The sequence below is a fragment of the Panulirus ornatus genome, chromosome 27 (assembly GCF_036320965.1).
Source record: "Panulirus ornatus isolate Po-2019 chromosome 27, ASM3632096v1, whole genome shotgun sequence".
In the NCBI taxonomy this organism is placed as follows: domain Eukaryota; kingdom Metazoa; phylum Arthropoda; class Malacostraca; order Decapoda; family Palinuridae; genus Panulirus; species Panulirus ornatus.
The window spans coordinates 8,324,572-8,331,636 of NC_092250.1; positions in this window are offsets into that span (position 1 = coordinate 8,324,572).

A 7,065-nucleotide genomic window follows, 5' to 3' on the forward strand; every position below is an offset into this window, starting at 1 on the left:
AGTGAGGAAGATTGACAAAGAGGATATGTGTCAGAGGCGGAGGAAACAAGGAGAAACGGGAGACCAAATTGGAGTTGGTGGAAGGAAGAAGTGAAAAAAAATTTGATCGATCAGGGCCTGAACATAGAGGAAGGTGAGAGACGTGCAAGGAATAGAGTGAATTGGAACGATGTGGTATACCGGGGTCAACGTGCTGTCAATGTACTGAACTAGAGCATGTGAAACGTCTGTGGTAAACCATGGAAAGGTCTGTGGGGCCTGGATGTGGATAGGAAGCTGTGGTTTTGGTTCATTACATATGACAGCTAGAGACTGAGTGTGAACAAATGTGGCCTTTTTTGTGTGTTTTCCTGGCGCTACCTCGCTGAAGCAGGGGGCAGCGATGCTGTTCCCTGTGGGGCCGGGTGACTTTAGAAATGGATAAAGGCGAACAAGAATGAATATGTACATGTGTATATATGTGTATGTATGTATATGTATGCATATGAGTGGATAGGAGATGTGTAAGAGCATGCGGAAGAAAGTCAAGAGGACGGTGCATGTGTTGAAAAAGTGGTTAGATGAGAGTTAGGGTGAGAGAGCATCTTCAAATTCTTGGGAAGATATAAAACTGTTTTGGAAGGAGGTAGATAATGAGCGAAAGACAAGAGAACAAATGGGAACATCAGTGAAAGGGGCAAAGGAGTAAGTGATAACAGATAGCGATAAAATGAGGAGGAGACGGACTGAGTATTTCGATAGATAATTAAATGTGTTTGATGATAGGGTGGCAGATGTAGAGTGTTTTGGTCGGGGTGGTATGCCAAGTGAAAGCGTCATGGAGAGTGGTTTGCGTAAGATAAAATATCGCAAGACGTCTGGAGTGGATGGTATTGCAGTTGAATTTAATAAGAAAGTGGGTGACTGTGTTGCTGAATGGTGGGTAAAGATGTTCATTGCATGCATGGATTATGGTGAGCTGCTTGTGGATTGACGGATTCCATGTACAGTGTCACTGTATAAAGGCAAGGAGAATAAAGGTTATGGGAAGATACTGCTTGAGAGAGTGAAAGCATGTACAGAGCATCAGATTGGGTAAGAGAAGTGTGGTTTTTGGTAGAGAATGTGTGGATCAGGTGTTTGCTAGAAAGAAATTGTGCGAAAAATATTCAGAAAAACGGATAGAATTGTATGTGGCATTTATGGATTTTGAGACGGTATATGATAGGGTTGATAGAGATGCTTTATGGAAGGTCTTAAGAATATATGGTGTAGGAGGTAAGCTGCTAGAAGCAATGCAAAGTTTTTTTTTTATCGAGGGTGTGAGGCGTGTGTACGAGCAGGAAGAAAGGAGATCGAATTGTTCCAAGTCAATGTTTGTCACCATGGTTGGTCAATTTATCTACTATACGATAGTGAGGGAAATAGATGCAAGAGTCTGAGAGAGGGCAATCATGCAGTCTGTGAGTTAGTTGTTGTTTGGTGATGATACAGTACAGGAGGCTGATTCGGGTGAGAAACTGCAGAAGCTAGTGACTGACTTTGGAAGAGTGTGTGAAAGGAAAAAAGTAGCGCAAGGAAACAGACGAAAAATGGCCCAACCACTCAAATACACACACACACACACACACACACACACACACACACACACACACACACACACACACACACACACACATAAAAAGTTGAGAGGGAATATGAATAAAAATAAGTTTATTAAAAGTTCAGCAGCTGGTCATAAGTTTGAATGAAGAAATATTGGTGGAAGTGAAGTGTTTTAGATATCTGGGAATGGACATGGCAGCGAATAAAATCATGGAAGCTGAAGTAAATCTATGGGTGGGGGAGGGACCGAAGGTTCTGTGGGCGCTGAAGAATATGTGGAAAGAAAGAGCGTTATCTAGAAGAGCAAAAATGGTTATGTTTAAAGGATAGATATACATGTATAATCCCTGGGGTTAGGGAAGAAAGAACACTTCCCACTTACTAACTGTGTGTCGTAGAAGACGACCAAAACGGAAAGGAGCGGGGGGGCTGGAAATCCTCCACTCCCGTTTTCTAGTTTTCCAGAAGAGGAAAAGAGAAGGGGACCAAGTGAGGATATCAATCAAAGCTCAGTAATCTGTTCTTAACGGTACCTGGCTAACGCAAAAAATGGCGAATGTTATAATATATATATATATATATATATATATATATATATATATATATATATATATATATATATATATATATATATATTTTTTTTTTTTGCTTTGTCGCTGTCTCCCGCGTTTGCGAGGTAGCGCAAGGAAACAGACGAAAGAAATGGCCCAGCCCACCCCCATACACATGTATATACATACGTCCACACACGCAAATATACATACCTACACAGCTTTCCATGGTTTACCCTAGACGCTTCACATGCCCTGATTCAATCCACTGACAGGCACGCCAACCCCGGTATACCACATCGATCCAATTCACTCTATTCCTTGCCCTCCTTTCACCCTCCTGCATGTTCAGGCCCCGATCACACAAAATCTTTTTCACTCCATCTTTCCACCTCCAATTTGGTCTCCCACTTCTCTTCGTTCCCTCCACCTCCGACACATATATCCTCTTGGTCAATCTTTCCTCACTCATTCTCTCCATGTGCCCAAAACATTTCAAAACACCCTCTTCTGCTCTCTCAACCACGCTCTTTTTATTTCCACACATCTCTCTACCCTTACGTTACTTACTCGATCAAACCACCTCACACCACACATTGTCCTCAAACATCTCATTTCGAGCACATCCATCCTCCTGCGCACAACTCTATCCATAGCCCACGCCTCGCAACCATACAACATTGTTGGAACCACTATTCCTTCAAACATACCCATTTTTGCTTTCCGAGATAATGTTCTCGACTTCCACACATTCTTCAAGGCTCCCAGGATTTTCGCCCCCTCCCCCACCCTATGATCCACTTCCGCTTCCATGGTTCCATCCGCTGCCAGATCCACTCCCAGATATCTAAAACACTTTACTTCCTCCAGTTTTGCTCCATTCAAACTTACCTCCCAATAGACTTGACCCTCAACCCTACTGTACCTAATAACCTTGCTCTTATTCACATTTACTCTCAACTTATATATATATATATTATATATATATATATATATATATATATATATATATATATATATATATATATTATACATACATATTATATATAATATATATATATATATTTATATATATATATATATATATATATATATATATTATATATATATATAAATTTTTATTATATTATATATATATATATTATATGGAGTATGGATGGAGTTGTGCGCAGGAGGGTGGATGTGCTGGAAATGAGATGTTTGAGGACAACATGCGGTTGTGAGGTGGTTTGATCGAGTAAGTAATGTAGGGGTGGGAGAGATGTGTGGAAATAAAAAGAGTGTGGCTGAGAGAGCAGAGGAGGGTGTTTTGAAATGGTTTGGTCATATGGACAGAATGAGTGAGGAAAGATTAACCAAGAGGATATATGTGTCAGAGGTGGAGGGAACGAGGAGAAGTGGGAGACCAAATTGGAGGTGGAAAGATGGAGTGAAAAAGATTTTGAGTGATCGGTGCCTGAACATGCAGGAGGGTGAAAGGCATGCAAGGAATAGAGTGAATTGGAACGATGTGGTATACCGGGGTCGACGTGCTGTCAATGGATTGAACCAGGGCATGTGAAGCGTCTGGGGTAAACCATGGAAAGTTCTGTGGGGCCTGGATGTGGAAAAGGAGGTGTGGTTTCGGTGCATTATTACATGACAGCTAGAGACTGAGTGTGAACGAATGGGGACTTTGTTGTTTTTTCCTAGCGCTACCTCGCACACATGAGGGGGGAGAGGGTTGTTATCCCATGTGTGGCGAGGTGGCGATGGGAATAATAAAGACAGACAGTATGAATTATGTACATGTGTATATATGTATATGTCTGTGTGTGTGTATATATGTGTACAATGAGATGTATAGGTATGTATATTTACGTGTGTGGACGTGTATATATATTCATGTGTATGTGGGTGGGTTGGGCTATTTATCATCTTCCTTGCGCTACCTCTCTAACGCGGGAGACAGCGACAAAGCAAAATGAAATAGATAGAAATATGTATATATATATATATATATATATATATATATATATATATATATATATATATATATATATATATATATATATATATATATATATATATATATATATATATATATATATATATAGTGATGGGTGATTTGAATGCAAAGGTGAGTAATGTGGCAGTTGAGGAAATAATTGGTGTACATGGGGTGTTCAATGTTGTAAATGGAAATGGTGAAGAGCTTGTAGACTTGTGTGCTGAAAAAGGACTGGTGATTGGAAATAATTGGTTTAAAGAGAGAGATATACATAAGTATACGTATGCAAGTAGGAGAGATGGCCAGAAAGCGATATTAGATTACGTGTTAAGTGATTGGCGCGCGAAAGAGAGACTTTTGGATGTTGATGTGCTGAGAGGTGCAACTGGAAGGATGTCTGACCATTCTCTTGTGGAGGCGAAGGTGAAGATTTGTAGAGGTCTTCAGGAAAGAAGAGAGAATGTTGGGGTGAAGAGAGTGATGAGAGTAAGTGAGCTTGGAAAGGAGACTTGTGTTAAGAAGTACCAAGAGAGACTGAGTTCAGAATGGAAAAAGATGAGGGCAAAGGACGTAAGGGGAGTGGGGGAGGAATGTGATGTATTTAGAGAAGCAGTGATGGCTTGCGCAAAAGATGCTTGTGGCATGAGAAGCGTGGGAAGTGGGCAGATTAGAAAGGGTAGTGAATGGTGGGATGAAGAAGTAAGATTATTAGTGAAAGAGAAGGGAGAGGCATTTGGACGAGTTTTGCGGGTGAATAGTGCAAGTGACAGGTAGATTTATAAAACAAAGGCATGAGGATAAGAGAAAGGTGCAAAAGGTGAAAAAGAGGGCAAATGAGAGTTAGGGTGAGAGAGAATCATTGAATTTTAGGGAGAATAAAAGATGTTTTAGAAGGAGATGAATAAAGTGCGTAAGATAAGAGAACAAATGAGAACATTGGTGAAGGGGCCTAAAGGAGAGGTGATAACAAGTATTGGTGATGTTAGAAGGAGACGGAATGAGTACTTTGAAGTTTTCTTGAATGTGCTAGATGACAGAGTGGCAGATATAGTGATTTTTGGTCGAGGTGAAGTGCGAAGTAAGAGGGTTAGGGAGAATCATTTGGTAAACAGAGAAGAGGTAGTAAAAGCTTCGCAAATGATGAAAGCTGGCAAGGCAGCGTGTTTGGATGGTATTTCAGTGGAATTTATTAAAAAAGGGGGTGACTGTGCTGTTGACTGGTTGGTAAGGATATTTAACGTATGTATGACTCATGGTGAGGTGCCTGAGGATTGGCGGAATGCATGCATAGTGCCATTGACACAAAGGCAAAGGAGATAAAGTTGAGTGCTCAAATTTCAGAGGTATAAGTTTGTTGAGTTTTCTAGGATAATTATATGGGGGGGGCATTGATTGAGAGGGTGAAGGAATATACAGAGCATCAGATTGGGGAAGAGCAGTGTGGTTTCAGAAGTGGTAGAGGATATGTGGGTCAGGGGTTTGCTTCGAAGAATGTATATGAGAAATACTTAGAAAAACAAATGGATTTGTATGTAGCATTTATGGATCTGGTGAAGGCATATGATAGAGTTGACAGAGATGCTCTGTGGAAGGTATTAGGAAAATATGGTGTGGGAGGCAAATTTTTAATAGCAGTGAAACGTCTTTATCGAGGACGCTGGGCATGTGTACGAGTAGAAAGAGGGGAAAGTGATTGGTTCCCATTGAATGTCGGTTTGTGGCAGGGGTGCGTGATGTCTCCATGGTTGTTTAAGTTATTTATAGGTGGGGTTATTAGGGAGGTGAATGCAAGAGTTTTGGAGAGAGCAAGTGTGCAGTCTTTTGTGGATGAGAGGGCTTGGGAAGTGAGTCAGTTGTTTGCTAATGATACAGCACTGATGGCTGCTTCGGGTGAGAAGCTGCAGGAGCTGGTGACTGAGTTTGGTAAAGTGTGTGAAAGGAGAAAGCTGAGAGTAAATGTGAAGGTTGTTAGGTACAGTAGGGTTGAGGGACAAGTCAATTGGGAGGTAAGTTTGAATGGAGAAAAACTGGAGCAAGTGAAGTGTTTTAGATATCTGGGAGTGGATTTGGCAGCGGATGGAACCATGGAAGCGGAAGTGAGTCATTGGGTGGGGGAGGGGGCGAAAATTTGGGATCGTTGAAAAATTGTGGAAGACGAGAACATTATATCGGAAAGCAAAAATGGCTATGTTTGAAGGAATAGTGGTTCGAACTATGTTATATGGATACGAGACGTGGGATATAGATAGAATAGTACGGAGGAGGGTGGATGTATTGGAAATGAGATGTTTGAGGACCTTATGTGGTGTCAAGTGGTTAAATCGAGTAAGTGATGAAACGGTAAGAGAGATGTTTGGTGGTAAAAAGAGTGTAGTTGAGAGAGCAGAAGAGGGTATTTTGAAATGGTTTGGAGATAATGAGCGCGGAAAGATTGAGAAAGAGGATATATGTGTCAGAGGTGGAGTGAACGAGGAGAAATGGGAGACCAAATTGGAGGTGGAAAGATGGAGTGAGAAAGATTTTGAACGATCGGGGCCTGAACATGGAGGAGGGTGAAAGGGGTGCAAGGAATAGAGTGAATTAGAACAATGTGGTATACCGGAGTCGATGTGCTGTCAATGGATTGAACCGGGGCATACGAAGCATCTGCGGTAAACTATGGAAAGTTTTGCATGGCTTGGATGTGGAAAGGGAGCAGTGGTTTCGGTGCACTATACGTGACAGCTAGAGACTGAGTCTGAACGAATGTGGCCTTCGTTATCTTTTCCTAACGATACCTCGCGTGCATGTGGGTGGAGGGGGTTGTCATTTTATGTGCGGAGGGGTGGTGACGAGAATTAAAAAGGCAGCAAGTACGAAATTGTACTGAGTATATATTTATATGTCTGTGTATGTATATATTTGTATACGTTGAAATATATAGGTATGTATACATGCTGT